The sequence below is a fragment of the Cariama cristata genome, unplaced genomic scaffold (genome assembly GCF_000690535.1).
Source record: "Cariama cristata isolate BGI_N322 unplaced genomic scaffold, ASM69053v1 scaffold1284, whole genome shotgun sequence".
NCBI classification, from domain to species: Eukaryota; Metazoa; Chordata; class Aves; order Cariamiformes; family Cariamidae; genus Cariama; species Cariama cristata.
This window is the reverse complement of record NW_009612163.1, coordinates 156,457-178,418: the sequence shown is the minus strand read 5'-3', so window position 1 is coordinate 178,418 and position 21,962 is coordinate 156,457. Positions and strand designations below refer to the sequence as shown.

General features: G+C 41.3%; 1 long non-coding RNA gene across 1 annotated transcript in view; it reads left to right on the top strand.

Moving 5' to 3' along the window:
- The window catches only part of LOC104160386, a 30,610-nt gene extending 18,688 nt beyond the window's left edge, over positions 1-11,922 (top strand). Inside the window, exon 3 of the long non-coding RNA XR_696438.1 lies at positions 11,096-11,922. This is a non-coding gene — a long non-coding RNA (uncharacterized LOC104160386). The remainder of the gene's footprint in view (positions 1-11,095) is intronic.
- Positions 11,923-21,962: the final 10,040 nt, after the last annotated feature.

Sequence of the window (21,962 nt, the reverse complement as noted above, 5' to 3'; positions counted from 1 at the left end):
ACACTAAAAAAACAGTCCTAATGGGCAGCAAGGGGTGAAAGCAGCAGCTGCTGGAGGCTGGATCCCCTAGCAGGAGCTGGCCTGGGAGACAGGAGTACCACGGCATCACCAGCCAGACCCAGAGGTAAGGGGGTTATTTCTTCGACTGTCAGTGCAGGGTCAAGGCAGGATCTAATGACATGTCTGACTTGCAACGTGTCACTGGCCAGCTGTGTGACAGGGAACAGAATGACCAACCTCCACGAATGACATTTGGTAGGAGGATACCTCTTCTCTCACAGGGAGGGAGGAAAAAGGCATAAAAGGTTGCTTCTTTCTGTAGTACTTCTTGTTTGGGGAGGGAAGCATTAAAATGTAGGAGTTGGACTTCACTGTCTTCAGCCTTTTGTAGGTTCTGCAAACAGGAGAAAGTGAGAGTGAAAATTCCTCCCATTTAGCTGTGGTCACATTTCACACTTCTTTTACACAAATGCAAATGACAACAAAACAGAAGACAATAGAGAACCCAGACTTCTGCGTTTTACAACCAACAACCACAATGACAAACATAAAATTTTATTGTCCTGGTACCACATGTCAGTAAACGCTCCAGATTTATTGATTTACAGTGTGTGTCCTTACAAAATTTAGAGAAGTAGGGACTTTGTTGTAAAGGGCAAAATAGCGTTCTGGTCTCTCTCAAAGTCATCTTTACAACATGGAGTTTCTTGGACTCAGATGAGGTTACTCTTAAGGACAAAATGTTTCAACATAGGGTTCTTAACTGTCTAACAATTTACCAGCTATGAAGGCATAAAAATTGTCTTTATTTTCTTTTCCAACAAGTATATTTGCAATCCACACACACACCAAGCCTGTCACATAAGCACTGCCCCAGTTCCTACTATTCCTTAATGGAAGAGCAGTAGGAATAAGGACTGTAAGATGTCCAAGATGGACTGGCACAGTAACCAGTTGTGAAGGAAGTCAGAGAGCGAAAGCTGGGGAGGGCCTCTGTTTATCAGCTCGGAAATCTTTTGCCGTTACCATCAAATCTGCTCAATCTGGCTTTCCTTGCAAACTGTCTTGAAGGAAAAAAATGCGCCAATGTGCAACCATTTGGGGCATTTAGAAGACGAGGAGAGCTAGCAGAACTGCATAGATTTTCCGTTTCTTTCCTACACATTTTTAAATTGACATACCATGGACAAGGGGACAGATTTTTACACTTGTGCTCCTGATTTCGGGATCCAAAATACGCACCAGTCCACTTAGACGTTCTCTTAACTGGATGTATGTATGCTTACTGGCTGGATAACTACCAAATATTATTTCCATGTACAAAAGCCAGATTTCGTGATTTTAAAACTTGGCTGGTTCAGGGTTTGCTTTTAGCTGAGTGAAAACGGTGTTTGTCCCTTTGAGTTAGTCTCGGGCTAATCCATAACCTCCAGCGTGCCGAGTGCTGTTGTACAAGACCTCATGCACCAGCCGGCAATGTGCTGGGAATCCAGATTCCAGGCTGTCCCTTTGCACCTGGTAAGCACAATACTCAGCGTTGTGTCGCAAGGCAGGGAGGTGAACTTGGCGATCGATACAAGTGTGGGATGCGTCTGTCTGTATAATAAGGGTACAGACAAGTTACAGCGCTTTTCTTTCAGGCTGTATCAAGAAACTTGTAATTTCACTTGTAATTTTGTTCAGAGGAATTCTTGTACATGCATCTGTGGAAAACTGGAAAGGATCATTGTTTTAAAGGTTGCCCTTTGCATATAAATCACAGCTCTGTGTGCTTCCCCATTTTAATTGGGTGACCTTTTGAATCCTATGGACAGGAGCTTAAATTCTGGACCTGCCAGTTGGTTTAAGATTTGAAATCAGTTCATGATCTAGCAGTTACTCTGCTTTAAATCAGAGAGCTCAGAATGGAAATTTGAGAAGAATTTCCACTTGGAAGGTACCTTCTCACAACTCATAGAAAACTTCATTGCAGACCAAATAGATGTGTGTAAAATCCAGATTCATTTGTCTGTTTAATCCCTGAGAAGTTCTATCAGGATTCAGTGAGTATGAGAGAAACAGGAGGAGCAAGAAGGGTGTAATGTTTCCAACAGGACATTTCTGTGCGATTATCAATTTAAACTTCTATTATTCGTCACTAATTACTGCACTGAGCTGTTAAATATTTAGTAGTAGTTTGTTTCATTGGGTTTGACCTATAAAGGAATCTGTACATAGCGTAGCTCCAGTTCCAGGGGCCAATTCCTCACTCCCAGCTAGGCAAATTTGTATTCACGTAAGATGAACACGTATTGTCAGACAAGAGGTTTTGTTCTTGTTGTTTGGGTTTGTTACCTCTCTGTCTCCCCCACAGATTTATTTGTCTTTAAGGTATCTAAAGTTAGAGCACAAAGTAGGAGTGCTGCTTGTGGATGTGAAATGGGAAGGAGATCAAACTTAAACTTGTTTACAAATGTAGTTTAGAAAACACCAGCATGGTAAATTAAATGTAACAAAGAAAAAAAAAATTAGAGCAACAACTAGCCCATGAACACATGTGTCTGTAAAACACTGACTGAATCCCTGAATATCTTGTTAGGCAGTATTGCTTATCAAAGCTTGTTGTCCCCTGTTACTCTGTTGTACAGTAACTGCAGATAAATCTGGATTTGTTCAGCTTTGGGTTCTGCTTGCTCTTTGCCTGGCTGTGTCTGACAGGGTGAAGAGACTTCTGGCTGTGCCCTCTGCAGAGGGTGGGCAAGAATCAGTTGGTACATGAGCAATATTCACTCTGGTTTAAACCTGACAGGCCTGGCTCTATTCTTACTTGTCCCTTTCTTGAAACTCCCTTGATTTCAGAGGAGTTTCTCTTAATTTATACCAGGGTAATCATAACCATATTCTAAAGTAATAAGACTTTTGATACATTTCTCAGAAGTGCCTCCTTTTTGCCTTTTTTGTTCCCTTTTATTCCCCCTTAATGAACAATTTTCTTGTTGGGGGAGGATGCTTGTGTATTAATTTCAAATATTTGCAGCATCAGAAAAGCCTTAGTTTTCTACAAAGAAGACTTAGGCCTGCATCCTGATTGCCAGTACAGCCCCTTTGCAGCATAAAAGAACAGGAAGGCTTCCCAGTTTCAATGAGTTGCTGTGAACATGTCCTAACCATTGCTGTCTCTCCCCATCACCATCACCTTATCGTTTATGGAGGTAATACGTGCACCTTGCCCGTGCAGCCAGGCACACCTTGTCTGAAATGGAAGAGGTTGTTGTAAGTTCCATTGCATTTCAATAAACAGCAAACGGGGTAGGGGAGGCTTATGGAAGGCTATTGCCTGGCACCATAGGTTAAAACAGCCTCAGAGCTACTCTGATTTATGTCAGAGGCTTAGCCAGGAGTCCCCTGCCAACACTCATGATGAGGAAGGTGTAAGGATGGTGAACAGACACCTGTGTTTGTGTTTGTTCTCTTCTGGTGACAATGATGAAGATCTTATTTGCTGTACCTAGGAATATATGTCATTCTTTTCCATACAACAAATCCGTGATATATGTACTCACATATAATAATGAATCCAAAAGGGGTCATTGACATTTTACTAGTGACTTACTGGAAGTCTCTGAAGAAAAATAGGTATCAGGGGTTTTGGTTTGGTTTGGGTTGGGTTTTAATTTTCAGTTTGCATCCCTGAGAACATGCTATCCACTTTGAGATTTTTTTATGGGTAGGTTTTTCTCTGGCCCAGCTGGAAATGCTTGAGTAGAAGAACCAGAACACTGAGAGTTTTACATAAATGCAATAAAGAGTATGATCTGATTAGCAGTCATACCATTTCATAGACATTAATATAATATCAAATCCCATAGCTTAGGTGAACTAATTTATATGAATAACTGCAATTCAGTGTAGACTTTCCTAAATTATCCTTGTCAACAGTGGTCAGTCATGACCTAAGATGACCATTTAATTGGCCATCATGTCTGAGAACAGACCTGATTCTCAAAGGCTGGTAAACATCAACTCACCACACATAAGTGGTATTTATGGGAACACAGATTCTCTAGGGATTTGGCCCCTTCTTTGTTGAGGAAATAGCTCTGGTTTGGTTCAGATCAAATCCTTGTTTCCTTGGGAATCTCAAGTTTCAGAGAATGTATTTTGTTAGGTCTACGCTGGTGATCAGACTTGGCCTGGGTGAAACTCCATGCCTACTTTAGTGCATTTAGAAATCCACTGGTGCTCCCCCTGCTCTGCCAGCTGCACTGCAGGACTGGCGATGCTGGTGGCAGGGACGCCTTGCCTGGATTTTTTTGTTCTGTCCAGAACTCCAAAGTCTCCATTTGGCTTTCTACTTTACTCCTGTGAAAAGCTGTTAAACATCATCTCCTTTCCAGCTCCCTCATTCACTGAGGAGAAGTGTGACCATTGAAATCTGAATATATATATTCATTTATGTGTCAGAAACGTTGTAGTTCCTGGGATAAAACACATCAGAAACATTTGATGGTTCCAGTGTAACAATTTAAGTTAATTTCTTGTAGTTTCTGTTTCGTAAATGAAAAGGAGGGGCCTGGGAGGGAAAACAATCTATGGTCACATCGTCTGTTGATGAGCTTCAACTGAAGTTGCTCTTTCTGTATTTCACCTATGTGAAAAATACAGAAATGTTTACAATCTGAGTGTACATGGATGCTCTGTCAGTACAATTAAGCATTATAGCATAGAATGGACCTAGCTATGTCCCTAACCTTCAGTTAGTTCAGTTGGTGGACGTGGATTGTGGAAGTGGTTACCCTTACTGTGGGAACACGGATCCCACCTATACTACATTTTTACCCGTATAGCAACTGAGCCCAAGAAGCCCACATAACAGAATTTTCTTAACTGCTTGCAGCAGCAGTGAAGCCAGAGCCTTAACATTTTGGGGCATTGAAAGTAAGTTGACTGCTTTCAGATGCTTTGAAATGGCCCAGATATTCTACTGAAACCGACTCCTGACTATGCAGATTTGGTTTCATGTGTGATTTGGGGCTGGCTGAGCCTCTTCCTCTCCTGGGATGAACATCGGGAAAAAAAAATCCTAACCCTGAGGTCTGTGAAGCTGTGAAATAGTCTCCCAGGAGGAGCATTGGAAGCTCTAATTAAAATTGGACTGGGCAAAACACTTGAAATTACACTATAGGCAATAATCCAATGCTGGCAAGATGGGTGGAGATAGTGACCTAATGGGTCTTTTCTGTCTTTAAATTCTATGAATTCTTGTTCTTCTCTTTTATTACACTATTTCACCTTTTTCTTTACTGGTGACACAGTGTCATCTAGAAAGTATTATGAGAAGCTATTGTGAGCAGAGTAAGATGATGACAAATGTCAAAAGAAAATGCAACAGTTTCTCTGCAGGTTCACAGTGATTATATGGAGACAAGAAAAAGAGAAACTAACTGTAAGCGAGGGACATCAGTGCAGTGTTTTCGATCTGTAAGACAGTGGCAAATGCCCACAATATACATGTTTATCATTTTGACATTACATTTCATATTCTCTGCTTTTGAAGAATAACCACATTCCACCAAACCTAACACAGGTGTGGAAAAGTCATTTACTGTAGCTGTGTGCATCACTCAGATTGCTGGAGACATCTTCTATCCAAATGTTTCACATATCCCCAAAGACTTGGACTAAATAATATCTTTTTACATCTTAATTTATAATGTGTATTTAATCTTAGTATCTCACAAATCTAAATATCTCATCAATTTAGTCTTGGGTATAATCATATCACAGTTTACCAGGAAAGAACTCTGCCATAATATAATGGGGCTTTGACAAGAAACGCTGTGCTGCAGTAGTGAAGCAGCACAAGTTTGAAGAAAGGATATAAAAATCAACCTTTTCTGAGATTTTTCTGAAAGTTATGTGTGAATAAGTTTCATTTATTTGGTGTTGGTGTTACCACTTAATACTCCTCTTCTCTCCTCCCTCTGCCGTTCCACATGATGCAGTATTTCAGCAGTGTCCCACACAGCTTTCAGCGTGAGAGGTTTTGTATCATGACAACCAGTTCAGTAACAAAGCATCAGACTGAAGTTCTGGAAACGATGTTGACGCTGTGAAACTGCATTTTTGATTCGTCACTACCACTGCACTTAAGTTTTTGCTAGGCTTGCCTTTTCCATGAGCCTTTCTTTCTTCCCCTTCGGTTCTGGAAAATTCAACATCCTCTTGTTAACTGCAGATAGTTTGAAAAGTATGGTACAGGATAAGAAGGGAAGAAAAGCAGAAAATCTTGATTAGAAAGTATAATTTAATAGAAACTGTATTGAACCAAATGTATTGATTAATGTGGAAGATATAGTACTTATATTGATTCAAACTAGAGATTTAGTACTAAAAGCTGTAAGCCAAAAAGCTGTTGCAGATTGGTACAAAAGTCAGTTTAATGCTGTCCTTGAGAATGCCTTCACAAAGAAATTCTTCTAATGTTTGAGGAGTAGGTAGAATGCGGTATATGTCAGTTTGATCCCGGAGGGTTTTATTTTGTACTCTAATAGCTGTTACGAGCCTACATTATATCCAAGGAGTAATTTTCCTTAGGGGTGCCCAGCTCGCTTTGTGTCAATATTCTAGCATTTTAAGTCACGTACAGTATATGCTTCTGGGAACAGTGCAGGAGCCAGCCAGACTCATAATGGTCTGCATTCATTAATAAAGGCAGAAGCTTCTGTCCCTCCATTGCCCACTACAGGGATGCCTCCCTGGTCTTCAGGGACCCGTACAGACACATTTAAAGAAAGCTTTATTTTGAGTGGGCAGGAGATGAAATGCAGGACTTGCAGGCATTTCCTAAGTCAGCTATATGCCCGAGCACAGGGGTGACCTTAATGGGTCAGAGAAGAATGCAGGTCAAAAGACTTATTATCCAGCCTGTTGGAAACCAATTGCTTTTGTTAAAAAAAAAAAAAAAAAAAAATGTAGCACTTAAAGGTTGATAGTAATGTAGAGTTCTGTTTTACAACCTGGAACTGTATTGCAGGTTTTTTTTAATGCAAAAAAATACAAGACGATCCGTAATGTACACAGATAAAGGATTCCAGATAAGTGATAACATGTAGGGTACCATAATTACTTAATCAGTGATGATTGATTACTCATGTTTGTGTTCTTGGACTAAGGAAAAAATAACATGCTGCTGTGGTACTGTTACCATCTGTTGAAATAACACGTCTACATTTCGTCTTTCTGTTTCTTGACGTGTATCCTCTTTGCACTGTTTGTCAGGTACAACCGTGTCTAGGCATAAAAAACAGAAGTCCCGTTTCAATTGAATGCAACCGCAGCTCACTTTAAAGATCCTAATGGGCTAGTGAGTCTGTGGCTATCTGTGGCTATTTTTTTCTTCGTTAATTTTGATGCTGTGGGTGGGAACATTTTGCTAGATAATGCTTCTCATGTTCTATCTGAAACACAAAGACATACACGAAGCAACAGAAAGTGTTATTACCTCTTTTGTCTCCCACGTTTCTGCAAAGAAACCTTTTTATATTTCTTTGCTGAGGAGATTCTTCCACCTAGCATTATTGTGAAATCTTTGCGTGTTTTTAACTCCTTAACACTAACAACAGGAATATCTCAAGGCATTTTCACCCAGAAAAGTGGTGGCATATAATTTTATAGCAGTTCACGTAACAGTTGGGATTTGGGATTCTGCTAACAAAAATAATTATCTCTAGGAGCAGGGCAAATGTCTTTTAAGAGTTTATTTTGCTTGTGAAATATACTGAATTCAGGTTTTCCCAGGTAGTACACCTGCTTCCCAGAGAAATTGGGGATGTAGGGGTTTTCCTGACTCCGTTTGTGTCTACTGTGGTAACAAACGCAGTGACACCCCCACCTCCTGCTTCGCTGTTCCTCCATTTTGTGCGTGCAAAGCTTGCATTTGTGTTTGCAAACTAGTTTCTCCTCATGAAACCACAGCTCTTGGAAATGTTAACACAGTTACTGCTGAAGTCCAGGAAAGATTATGTTAAGAAAAAAATATTTTTCCCTTTCCGTGGCTAAGCAGGAAATTTAAATTCTTGCTTCGTAGGGAGACTTACCTCATAATTAAACAGATGTGTTTATGTGCAATCAAATTTGGGGGAGGCAAAGAAGGGGAGCATATGATATCTCCTATACTTAGTTAAATGGCCCCTCTTTGGCAAGTGGATGTACTAATTGCTCCAAACTCAGGCAAACCGGTTCGAAGTTTCGGGAGGAGGCTCAAGCTTGGGTAGTGTGTCTTTAGGGAAGGGCAGCGTGCTCTCCGAGCCGCACAGGGGATCTCGACTGTAATATTGTGCTCTCCCTGGGTGTACCGCAGTCCCGTGTCCCTGCCGTGTCCCTGCCGGCGGGAGCTCCAAATTCTGCTTTCTCCGCCTGCCTGAGCTCCCAGTGCCGGGCACGCGGGGAGCTCGCTGCACACAAGGCAAAGAGACTGTCAGAGTCAAGATCTGCTGTGTGGATAACAGAGGAGAATTTTTGCCCTAAATTTTTAAACACAACACCCCTCATAAAAACAACAACAGTTCATAACTGGGATTAATGTTTGCAATTTTCAGTCACTTAGACATGGGGTCTCCAATAGATGGCTTTTGGTGGAGCAGAATATGGCTCTCTGTGGGATTACAGAATTTTCCTCCTTTTCCTATCTCTCTCCTCCCATCCTTCGCCTGCTTCACTTGTCAATGTTATGCTTCTCAAGTGCTTCCACTGTGCATTTTTTTGCCACTTAGCCAAATAGGTATCTCTCCCTAGTCCCTCACGTTTGAGGACCCTTAATTACTTTGGAAACTGTGTTTTGTCTTGACTATTTACAGTAAGTTTACTTGCCTTTTTAAGGCCTAAAATGCTCAAAGCATTTCCTCATGTTCGTATCCTGCTCTGTCTCGTTTTTCTCTGCAACACTTGTTTTTTTCTGTTATCTCTTCATTATCTCTAGAGAATCTCATTTTGCAGCAGGGCATGGGAGTCAGGGACGCTGAGAGCAGGGGCAAGTCAGTCCTTATGCTCTGTTTTATTTTGTCTCCTTCATATTTCAGCCTTTTTATTTTTTTAATCAAAAATGTCATTGCAGCCAGAGTTATGGCTGTATTTCTAAAACACCTTTTGACTGCTTCATATGCAACTGTTCATCCAGCCTCAGACTGCTTATGCATTTTTCACTTAGCGAAAAGAAATAAAAAAATGGGCATGACTGACATGCTTGCTCTCAGTAGATTAGAAACAAAAGACACACACACACCCCCCAATATCTCTCTGCAATGTAACAACTGGTATATGACTTCACCTACTCAGAAGCAGAGAAAAAAAAATCAGAATTCAGGCTGCCACCCCATATTTAACTTGTCCGGTTGTTTCTGGGTACTGCGGGGTCTCCCGTAAGCCTGTGGTGCTATGCTGTAAGTGCTGCAATAAATGGACACAACAGGACGACAGAAGGGCTGACTGTCAGGCTTAACTCTTCATTTCCTTGCTTTTGTGGTTTAAAGTCAGAGCCCATTACCTGTGACCAGCCAACATTTTCGTCTGCAGCTATTGTTACTGCTTTAGAGCATTTTGAAATGATTTTATGGGAAGGATAAGAAGCTAGATGAAATCAAGTGGTAGAGTGTATTTTTTTAACACTCTCTGGCCTTGGACGGTCTGGAATTCCTGCCATCAGCATTAAATCATTTGGTATTCACATCTGGAAATTGCATCTTTGAGTGTCACTGGGTCGTTTTCCTTTAATCTTCAGAATGGCACTACATTAAAAATTCCTCAGTCTTACTGTAAGATCCTTTCCTTGCCAAATGTCCCATGAACTATTGTTTGTGTACGTGCACGGTTTAGGGAGAGAGAAGGAGGAAGGGAGGGAGGACTCTCAGGCTGGCCGGCAGTCACGCCGTATTTCACAGTTGTTTCACCAAGGCTGTTTTCATGTGCCTTTTTGGGGGTGGCTCTGGAGGGAATGGTTCAGTAGATGATGAAATGATCATTGAAAAGGATTACTTGTCTTTTGGGAATAGGTTCATCCTAAAGTGCGTTGGTCCAAAGGAATTTTAAGACAGATTAACTTAATAAAGCCAAGTGAAGGGACTGGACGTGCTGGGAGCAAATCACGGGACCTGACACCCCTGTCCTCTGGGTCGCCAGCCCAAATCTGGCCCAGATTACTGGGGGGAAAATTCACCACTGATCAGTGACTGCCCTGTTGTCTGAGAAGTAGCATTCACAGAGTTTTTGTAGTTATCTGTGGATCCAGTGTACGTTGTAGAAGACTTAACACAGATTAGATTGGATCCTTGCTCTTAGCTCCATGCTTGTGAAGGACCTGAGCCAGTGCAGGCGTTGAAATAGCATCTCTTATCCCTAAAAGCGGTCGACTCGATTAAAGCAGTGGTACGAAAGAGGGTGAAACTTGTGTTTGCTGCTGGATTTGGTTCTTACTCGTATGGGAAAGGAGAATTTCAGACTCCAAACTCCATGGTGTGTCACTTCACATAAGGCACTGCATTCACTTGAGGAAAAATACCTGTGGTTTTTGGTGACCGAAGGAAGGGCTGTGGCAGCCCCTCCTGTTTTCTCATCAGTCTTGGAGCTCTCTGCTAGGCACAGAAGAACTCTTACCAGAGTATACTGTGCCATGCTGTTTAGGGGGAAATAGGCTTTAATGCAATAAAACCTTTGAGGCGGTGCCACAATCTAGAAAGCACAGTCCAATTAGCATAGGTCTTTTACGACAAATAAATGCACTTCTCGTTTGCGTAATGCATAAACCATGAGCCGTCTGTAAGCGGACACCAGACCCCTGGTGTGTGGTTTCACGGGGCAGCTCAGCCCAAACCTACCTAGAGCGAGCGCATTGCCCTTCTTGGGGCGCATGGGGAGAACCGCGGTGTGAAAGAGCTGGGGAAAACGCCTCTCCTGGATAACGACGCTGCTTCTGGCTGCTCTAAAACAAGCAGGGCTCAAACATCCTCTCTTTCCAGTCCATCATTTTCTGAGCTATGTTTGGAGAATTGGTTTTTGCATCCTTCTTGCACACCTAAATGCTTGTCCTGTGACTAAGCTGTTTCTTTTATTTTTGTTACAGAATCATACGATGACCCAGCACAGCAGTTAGTGCAAGGCCCGTCTCTTCCAGAGAATTCTTTGTGGCACAAAAAGGGAACACGTTTTACTCTTTGCACGAAACTTTCATTGTTAATGTATATTATTCAGAAACATTGTATTGTACCATAAAACTTGTATTATCGAAATTGTTGGATGTTCATGTGTTTGAACTTTTGAGCACCGGATAGACTTCCTGTATATAAAGTGTTGCACATGTATTATGTTGTCTGATACTAAAATGGTCTTATAAAGACAAGTGGACTTGGGCCCTATTCAAGAAAGATACAAATAATAATACTGTGTGAGGGGAAAAAAATAGCTTAAGAAAAAGTGTCGTTTTCAAGGAGGAGGGAGGAGGTAATAGCTATGTTCCGTTACAGCTCTGTTTGGCCTTCCTTTCGTTTAAACTTCAGTCTAGAAATCTCTCTTTTGGTATACAAACGGATGAACCTAAGACTATTTTTTATTGCTGAAGATTCTTGCAAAAAATATGAAGAGACTCTTTCTCACAGAGCAGGAACCCACAGTTGAATAAGGCCCGTATATATATTTGTAAGCCTTGCGATATGACAGATAGCATTACCATATATGCAATAGTTGTTATGTAGATTGTCAAAGAAATTTTTTTTTCTGGATACCATTTGAAGCTTTGAGTGTTCAAAACTTTCCTTAATGATTTCACACGGCCAAATTCTTGAATCAGTTGAACTAACCTGTATGTTACTGTTATTAATGTTTACTCTGCGGTCTGAACCTGGAGATTACTGGAATTGTTTTCCAAAAGGAAATAAATTCAGTTTACCATTATGTGTGAGCGTGCTTGTGTCTTGTCTTTTTACTTGGAAAGTAGCATTAGTATTACTGCTGCCGTAGCACTTAAAGGACCAATGATCTGGAATCCCATTGTATCAGGACCGGTACACTGCTCAGTAGGAGTAGGTCGCTTTCCTCAAAGCCAGGCATTTAAATACATGCGATGGTAGAAGCGGATCTGCTGGCCCACTGCAAAGCAATGTGTGCTTGCGGGTAATATTCACTGTTCTCTGGTTTTGTTTGTTAGTTTGTTTATTTGTCAATCTCAACAATTGCATACCTTTACACTTGACATGTTGGTTGCCAGAGGAGTCACTGCACATCTTCTGTGTGTAATTAGCATGGTATTTCAATGTGGTATTACTTCATGAGTTGGGTCCAGTACTGACAACCGGGAGCAACTCTGCCAGTAGCACCGTTAACCTCATGTCCCTCACTCTCTCCTCTGACATGGGTAGCAGAATCGGAGGCGGTGCACACCACGGGATGATGCTGCCTAGCACCCTGGCCCTGGGGGACCTCTCACAAGACCTCACAGCTCTGCTCGGGTCTGAATTGCCTCCCGACTGCCTGCAATTTCAAGAAGGAGAAAGAAGGGGATAAAAACTCTCCTTGCCTACCAGTATCCTCCACTACTACAGCTCACCTACAAAAGAGGACCAAAAAAAACCATTCTCCACCTATTTTAGTATCTTACCCTGTTGCTGGAATGGCTGGTTTTATCCCATGGAAACCAGTGTTGCTGAAATACTGCAGTTCAAGATCTGCACATCACAACAGGTCCAAATGGCTGGAGCTGCTTACTTAGTGCTGCCAGGGCAGATATAACGTGTGATATCCAGTTTGCTGAATGTCACATTTTGACTCCACAGATGGAGGATGGAGAGGAAAGGAGTAAAGTCAGAAAGTGTCTGGTTACCAGATATTCCAAGAAAAAATGTGCTATGTTTAGAACTCCAGCTTTGAGAATATTGTGCATATTTTGCCAAAAACTAAAAAGAAATTCCTGGGTTTTGTGTGAATATCTCATTTGTGCTGACAAAAGGATAAGTACAGGCACGAGTACACAAGGCTTGTAAAATGCCAGTTCTATTTATAAGTCAGAAAGTGTTCCCATTCTTATTAATATATTACTCATCTCAGCCAAATTGAATGTGATATGTTCTTTATTTTTGACAGATACCTTAAAGCATATAAGACATTTCAGCCTTCATGTGTGAAAGTGTGACATATTGGTTAAGACTGAAAAGAACATGTTTCTAGTAGAGTTCAAGTATATAAGAAATATTACACCCTACTGTTTTTGTAAATGCCAGGGTGCCACTGAGTTGAGACAGATGGTAGCTGGGAAAGTTGCAATCTTATAATCAAAAGCTAAAATATGTCAAAAATATGTTAGCAAGCAAAACATAGCATATTACTAGCGTCTCATGTCATGACAGCTTGCAAAACATGGAAAGATGTTGAATTTCTAGATATGTAAATAAAGGAACAGTAAACAGAGCAACAGTAAATGAGATGAAGACTTTATGCATCGATTGTCCCTTCAGGTGGGTGCGGGGGAGCCGAGGGGTCTGATGGCCGCAGGCAGCCCCGGGCGGCTTCTGAGAGCTGGCTGCTGGTATCGAGTGCTGGAATCCTCTTACCTTTTCTAAAGGAACAGGTTTCTCAGTGATACCTAAATAGCTGTTTAAATAGATTGTGGGAGACATCTGAACTTCCCAATGAGAACTGAGTATTGCTTGGGGAATTACCACAGCGTTTAGAAAAATCAACGGGAGAGGCAGATCATCTTGCCTGTTGGAAGACGAGACACGGCTCTCTGTGTGCGTGTGTGGGTTTCAGCTATGGCATGCCTTTCTCTGTCCTGGGTCAGCGAAAGCTAAGAGAAGCCCCTCCTCACACCCCTAACCTAATGTGAAAGGATAAATCTGTTCAAAGGTTGTGTGGGCAGATTGATGGACAAGGTATCCTTTTACCTCTGAGACTGACTTCATTCCCAAGATTTCAAGTGGACATGAGTTTTACTGTAAGTGATAGTTTAATAAAATGATTAGTCCTCCTTGTTTGCCAGACCTGGGTTTAGGAAATGTCACAGACCTGAAGCAGGTATAAGTACTGAATTTCTACTGCAGAGGTGAAGTGATCGACCCAGATAATACCTGAGCACTGGATTTATGAGGAAACGCAGTGATTCTTTATCTGAACAAAAGATGATCCAGGAGTAAATATCTATTGAGCCTTTATGACATTCAGCTACCCAAAACAGGAATTTTTACCATCATAAGCGTTTTCATAGCCGGTTGCCTAAGTTCGACTTTTCAGTCCATTTTAGGTGGTTCAGCTGACAGGGAGGTTATCAGAGTTTCTTTGGCTCACTCCAAGTCCAGTGCTCTCGCTGCTTTCCCTGATGTAGGAGTTACTTTACAAACCCAAAAGAATGGTTCAAAGGCCCTGACTAGGACACATTAATAGCGATCACTTCCTTCTCGATAGCACGTGGAAAACTGAAGTCCTCTCCATGTCTCCGTGGCTGGGCTTTTATTAGTAATTCTGGCATGACCACTCACTTTGTTTCATTACCCCTGTCCTCAACAACAGAAAAAGAGAGACGTCCCTTCCTTACCAACATATGGCACCTTCTATTTATAACAAGATTAACAATTCATTCACACCTTGATTGAATCCCACTTTATTGAGATGTCACAACAGATTCTCACAGCCTGCAAAGGGAAAGACTTACAAATGTTAATATTGTGACAACCAGGACACATAAAAGTAAATGAATTATAATTGGTGACAATTAAAAATAGCTCAGTGTGAAAACAGAATATTGTGCTGCTGTTGCAGCCCTGTCTAGGAGGAGGCGATGTGAAGGACTCCGTAGGATAAGACCGTCCATGAATTCAGAAATGTTACCTTGATTCCTGTCTAATGTGTTCAGTCATACGCTGATGCTCAATTAATGTTCCTTTACATCTTAGTGGGCAATGTGCCGTTCTCTTGAAAGTATTTGCTTCACTGCTCTGTGGCAGCGCAAAAATAAACAAGTTTAGGCCTATTTTACCAATGCCATTTAATACATCCATTTTCCCTCTCCATGTTGCTTCCCGTATTTGTATGCGGAAGATTTCTTTAATGGTTATTATTGTTATTGCTGTTGTTCTTAGTAGTGGTGAACTGTGAATGCCAGAGCAATGCCCTCCCCCAGGAGCCGGGTGGTCCCTGGCCCCCAACTCTCGTGTGCGGATCTTCTTCTGTGTGTGGCACACAAAAGCCTGACAAGGTCTCACTCATGTTTCAAAGCTCACTCTCTTTTCAGAGCTATTTGTTATTGTCTCCACCATCACAAGTTTAAAAAAGGAAAGTTAATTAAATATGGAACAAGACTGAGCAACATCTTTTAAACCATCATGTCATTAGAATTGGATCCCTCTGAGAGCTGCTTAAAAGGGTTTTGAGAACAATGACTGTTCAATCAGATATTTATGGGCATAGTTATGTAAACACACTCTTTATTGTCTATGTATATTTAATATAATTATCAGTTTTGTACTCGGACTCTCAGGAGACCCAACAAATCACAGTGTTGCTTTGAAAATGTCAGCAGAAAAGACAATTATGTTGCGAGCAAATATTCATAAATTATATTAAAAAGTCCTGTGAAAATGTACCCTGGGTTGCAGAATTGCTTTTGCACGAGCAGAATCATCGCTGCCTTTCTTTGATTTAAACTCTTCTTGTTAGTAACAAGGAAGTTGCTTGAAACAAACCTTTAATACTAAAGAGCCTTCTGTTCCTGACTATGGGAAAATGTAAGTTGTAGACAAATTCAAAGGGCTTATTCGTTTTGTTATTAATATGCTGGGATCGTTTTAGAGATTTCTAAACAAGGTTCATTGAACTCAAAAGGTAAGAACTGTTTGCACAAGAGTGCCTAGGTCACTTACTTTACATTTCTTCTTCTCTATGACGATTCCTGACAACTTGCCATGTTTTGCTCATTATGTATGAGAAATAAAGAGTGAATAACTGGGACAACGTTCATTAAATCAAATGTGCCACACTTAGGCTAAACCAATACGTGTGCTGGAGTTTGATAAACACCTAGTAAGTGCCTGCAAATCATCTCTACTGCAAGATATACAATCAGCATATCAACATCTTAATTAGCAGCTAATGACATTTGAATGGGAAGGTTAACGTTAAGCACACAGATGCAATTTAGTTAAGGGTAAAATGAAATACTTTGAGATATTTCAATCTTTATTTATTTTTAAGTATAAAACAACTGACTTTTGTAGTAAGTAATCATCTGTACGACTAGTAGCCTAAATCCTTAGTTATTTTTTGGAATAAAGTCTCCAAGTCTTTTCTGGTGCATCTGATGCTAGACATTAATGGGAACATTCCACATGATGGAGAAAGAGAAGACAGAATTCTGCTTTTCTGCAGGAAAATGCATTTCATCTATGACATCATTTTTCTTTTGAACACACAACTAGATTTTAAGTAGGCACAAGATGGTTCAGGCTGGTTTGTGATGCTTTTCTCATTCATTATTTTCTAACCATATGTTTTCAACAGCACATTTCTGTGGGATGATGCAAAGCAAAGCGCATTCGTGGCTCTTTCTGATGTAGATGTCATACTTGCTTGGGCAGTGATCTTACTGCATGTCCAAAGCAGAACACACCAGAATCACTGAGCTGTTGGAGAAGAATCTGCTATAGAAATGGTGCTGTTGACTTTGCCAGCGGCATGGGTTCCCACTGAGCGTCGTACCAAACCATTACTTTTGCATGGACCACAGGGAGCAATGTAGAGTGCTTGCTTTAAGATTTAAAATGTAAAGCAGTTCCAAGATGCTCAGAATTAAAAATCTTCTGACCATACAAGCTACTGTGTTGGCTGCATCTGACAAGTGAGCTCTGGAATACTGGATGTCTCTAACAATCTCTTTCTTGTTGGTTTGTTCATTTAATTTTTGTGTCCCTTCTAGACGCGTGATCTCATGCACCCTTCGTCCTTGTTTATGGGACCAACAATATGCTTGATTAGAAAAGTGTCGAAAAGTTTGGTAACAAAATTATGCCACTTTGTTGGCCCAGCCACTTTGACAAGATCAAATCATGTAGCCACATGGTACAGCAACACCTCCGCATGGTGAATTATGTCCTTCTGCTCAAATAACAGGCAGAGGGTAAGTGGAAACAAAACTGTCTTTGCAGCCAACAGCATCTGGAAGCCAAAAGACAAACTAAGATATTTTTAATTCGGGGAAATGCTCACCTTTCAGTCATTCATACCTTTTTTGCAGAAAACAGCAGTTAGATGCTTCCTTTTTTCTTGATTGCCATCCTTTCTCTCTTCTCATTACTCCCCATGCTTTAATTGTTTAATGATTGATGCAGGACTATTTTGATTTTCTTAATTACATTTGTGAACTCACATTTGATTTGGCAGCTAGGTCATCATTCCCAGTGAATTTAAGATTCATGTTGTTTCATTCATCCTATGACATATTTTATTTCCAAACACCTTTGTTCTTTTGGCTTAATTCAATACAATTAATTTTATGCCATAAAATGAACGATCATGGTTTTGATTAGATGATAGCTTGTTGATGGGTTATTTGTAAATCTTTCGACCTTCTTCACAGCTTTTCCTAATCAATATCTGACTTTTTTGACTTCTGCTTTCCTTCTCACAGTAATATCTGCCCACAAAGCCGTCTCCAGAGTCTTTCAGGCATCTTCTACTCACTGCGGAGTCTGTCTCCTTCAGAAACTCTTACTTCTCTTACAACATATGGAGGATCAGATGGGGTTTTAGAGCTCCTCTCAACAGTGCCTTGTTATTACAGTATGTGTTGCTTTGGTATTCACAGGCTGCGGCATCAGAAGAAGAGTGACTTGCCCATTTTCAGATTTGACAGCTTATGTTTTTAATGCTGTTTGAGGGGGGGAGTCTGAATTGACTTTTGACTTATCAACTAAAGCCAATCAGTCTTTTACCCTAGTTACGTCTGACCTTTAAATCCTAAGAGTCTCTCTTTTCTCAATGATAACATGTTTTCAGAATCTTTCAACACTTCCTTAATTGCTAAAATTTGCAAACAAGAGAAACACCCATGCCTAGCTGTCCACCGGTAGTTCCTCTGGTTGGGTTTTTTCAATCTGTTGTCCTCTCTTGTTTCCCTCCTCAGATTTTCAAGGGGAATGGAGGAGAAGATTAAAGGGTTATCCAGAGGTTGCATTCGACTGTTTGTTCATTAGATTCCTGGCTCATTTCATTGTTCAAAGGGGTCCCTGAACATACGAATGATGTTGCTCTATTACCCATATTTATTTAATACACACAGTTTCTCTGGGCTGACTCCTGTCAGGCTGAGAAAGGCAGAAGCCAATTTGAAAACCTTCAACCCTTCTCTGAGGGAACAACTGCTAATTATCATCCTTTCCTGAATTGCCTTTGCTTGCCTTGAACGTAGGGATGGAATGGAGCTTCAGAAGCCTGACAATGTCATTCAGTCTGCTCAGCATACAGCACCACGACACTTTGCGTTCTTCACTTGTTAGATGCTACTTGATGATTCTGTAGGTTTTGTGGTTACTAAGCAAGAGCTTTTGTTAAAGATTAAAAATACTTGTGCTAGTCTATCTGTGGCAACACATGCTTGAATTTTTCTCAGTATGAGATACTCAGTGTCTTGGTATTTGGACTGTATTTCTACTGTTACCTAATTTGATCTGAGTTGGCCTAATCCTTTACCCAAGAAATGCGTTCTTCCTATGGCCTTTGTGGGCTATGTCATCATTGATCTCAGTGTAAGCCATGAGTTGGCGGCGTGCATTTCTTATGCGATATAGGTCAACCCCTGCATGAAAAAATCACACAATTTTGCTTGAATATTTTTTTTCTGCGGTCCTAATCTTGGTGACTCTGCCTCTTTCATGGACATACCAACTAGCTGAACGCTTCTAACGGAGGCACTTTGTTTTAAGTTAACCACAAGAGCCTCCTTGGAGTCTGGAGAACACCCATGAGATTTGGTACAAATACAACACGGTGACACCTGGGAAGAGCTCTGCTAGGACAGACCAAGGATTCCTCTGAGCCAGGCCTGGCAGCAGCACTGAGCAGCAGCAGATGACTGGGAAAAGTGTGAGACTAAGGCAATGGTGTAGCGACTTTTCTTTGGTATATTTTCCTGGCCTCGAGTGACTGCTGCCCGAGGACTTCCTTACCCAAGAGTGAGTCTTGCCATTTGACAGCTTTGGGTGGTTTTTTTCTTTATTTGTCTAATTAGCTTTTTGAGCCTATATAAATTTTCAACATGCACAAAATGCTGGCACAGGGACTTCTTAACTACACATTGCATGAAGAAATACTTCGTTTTGTTTGTTTTGAGCCTGTTTCATTTAATCCAACGACAGAAAATAAACGACCCGTTTCTTCCCTGTTCAGCTTCCCCCTGTGACTCAGGCCCACTCTACAGACCTCTGCCATGGCCTTTTCCTTTCACCCCTGTGGTCTTTCTCACTGCTCCTCAGTAAATGAGAGAGGTCACTACTGAGCAACACAGACCGTCCTTCCCACCAAAATCCAGCAGCAGACCTCGCTTCGGCTCAGAAGGGGATGGTACATCCTCGAGGTATGACACTGCACAATCCCATGCAGAGATGCTACGTAGGGTCCCCAAAGCAATACAACCAGGTTAGCACTGCCTCTCGCAAGGGCTAATTAACTCAGGACTAATTAATAGCATCATACCACACTGACACAGCCATCCAGAGCCTGCTCTCTTGCTGCTTGCTTGGGGATCTCCTCACAGTGTGGGATTCGGTATAGTTACGTCCTCGGGACACTGCCTTGCATGTAGCCCAGAAACTAGGGGGGGGGTAACACTGTAGACTTGATTATCCACTCATTTACAGTACTTTTAGCTCTGAGCAACTTTCCTGAAGTTATTGGAGTTACAGTGGTATCTTACCAGTGCAACCCAGGAGAAAATCGGGTACAAAAATCATGTGTACGTGTATGCGTACGTGTACATGTGCATGTGTATACAACTGTATGGACAGCAAAAGAACAATATTAAAGTCACAAATTCCATAAATCAGAAGATTTCTTTGCAACTGACTCTACATAGGATAAAGATCTCTCACTTACGTGCTCAAGCACCCAAGTTTCCTCAGGACCACAACCTCGGCGGGTGAGTAAGGAGGACATCGACCATACAAGGAGCAGTAGCTCGGTATTTTCCTGTACCCTGGGTGCTCAGCTGGCAGCTCTGGCTGCTGTTTTGCTGCATGCTGTTCAAACCCACCGCCGCAGACACAAGTAATCCTTTCCCCCAGACCCATTTTGGGTGCTGCTACCCACGGGATCGGTGCAGTGCCACCTTTGGCACGAGCACGCTGGGAGCAGAGGGAGACAACCTTAGCCAAGGCCACAGGTAGTCATTGTCAACTCCTTTTTGAGTTGTGAACCACTAAAACTTTTCCAATGAGGGAACAGACCGTGCAATTTAAACCTATTGAAAATACTTTTTTTCTGTTTCTTTTCTGTACACCACTAGAATTCATCCCTTGGCCCAACCAAACCCAGTCTCCCCAACCTGCTCCTTGCCCACTGTTTATCTTCGAGTCCTACAGCCTAGGACCAGTTTCCATCTTCCAGAGCTCCCGTGTCTTTCCTAAGTACCATTTTCCTTTGCCCAGACATTCGCAGGGTCATTTGAAAGCAGTGGCCAAATGTGCTCTTCTAGCTTGAACCAATATCCCTATTTCCTATCCCAGGCATCCCTCCCAGCATAAACACCCTTCTTGGCCCTATTTACGTGCCCAAAGAACAGACACATGCTGAAGTAATTTGCCAAACCGGGGCCGTGCGTTGGCCCCTTGCAGTAGTTTGGGGAGCTGCAGGTGGACCTTGGGAACAACTGACACCTGGGTGCAGCACAGTGCACCCCCAGGATGCTACTTCCCCGCACTGAGATGTTATATATTTAAACAATTTGAAGTTAATTAAGAGTATTGGCTTGGAACTAAATCCAGAATCTCACACATCTGTGTTCCCTCCCTAGAAAAGAGGCAGTTTAAAGAATGCCTGAAGCTAAACACATTATTTTGTACCTTGCTAAAAAGTTGGATTTTTTTTCTTCTCTTTTAACCTACATTGCTAGATGCCTACGAACATCTTTTTAAAATGCGGGGTGATTTTTTAACTCATAATGAAAATTATTATTTTGTATGCAATTTAACTTCATCCTAACATCAGACTGCATAATTTAAAGTGAGTTTTCTTCATATACATAACATCATAACATTGCAAGACTCAAAGTCTCTAGCGTATTTAAATGCCTGTTGGTGAGGGTTCGCTTTAGATCCAACTCTCCAGCGTCCCAAGCACGCTACTTGAGCCTCGTGACAGCTAAAACTAGTTTCAATGGAATCTTCTCCAGCAGGCAGGTTAGGTTTTGCTTACCCTGTTTTAAATCAGATATGCTATGATTTTTATGTCTGCTATGAAAATGGCTTTCATCACACCTCTTCATGCCACTTTCACCTAAGCACTTTCAGATGTTGCCAGCCCCCGATGATTTGTTCAAAAGTCTTAAAGAAAGGGGAAAAATTGCAACATCAGATTTTCAGATATTCAATTGTCAGCTCCGATTTACGATTTACACTTGACATCATATTCATTATGGGCCACTTTTTATTTTTACTTACAAAACTGACACTTTTTTTCCAAAACAATAAAAAATATGGAGGATTTTTTTTTCTTTTCTTTTCTTAGCTTATAGTGACATAGTGGCACAAGTGATACACCACAGCACTAATAGTATCTCAATGAAGGAACACCATGCTAACAGGTTCGACACAAACAAAAGATGGTACTTGTCCACCCAAATTGTGGCTATACTGTGCAACTCCTTACCACAGGATAGAGTGGAAGCTAAAAGGCTACATGGGTTAAAAAAAAATCATTAGGAAAATTCATGGAAAGAAATGGTCAAGTATTAAATA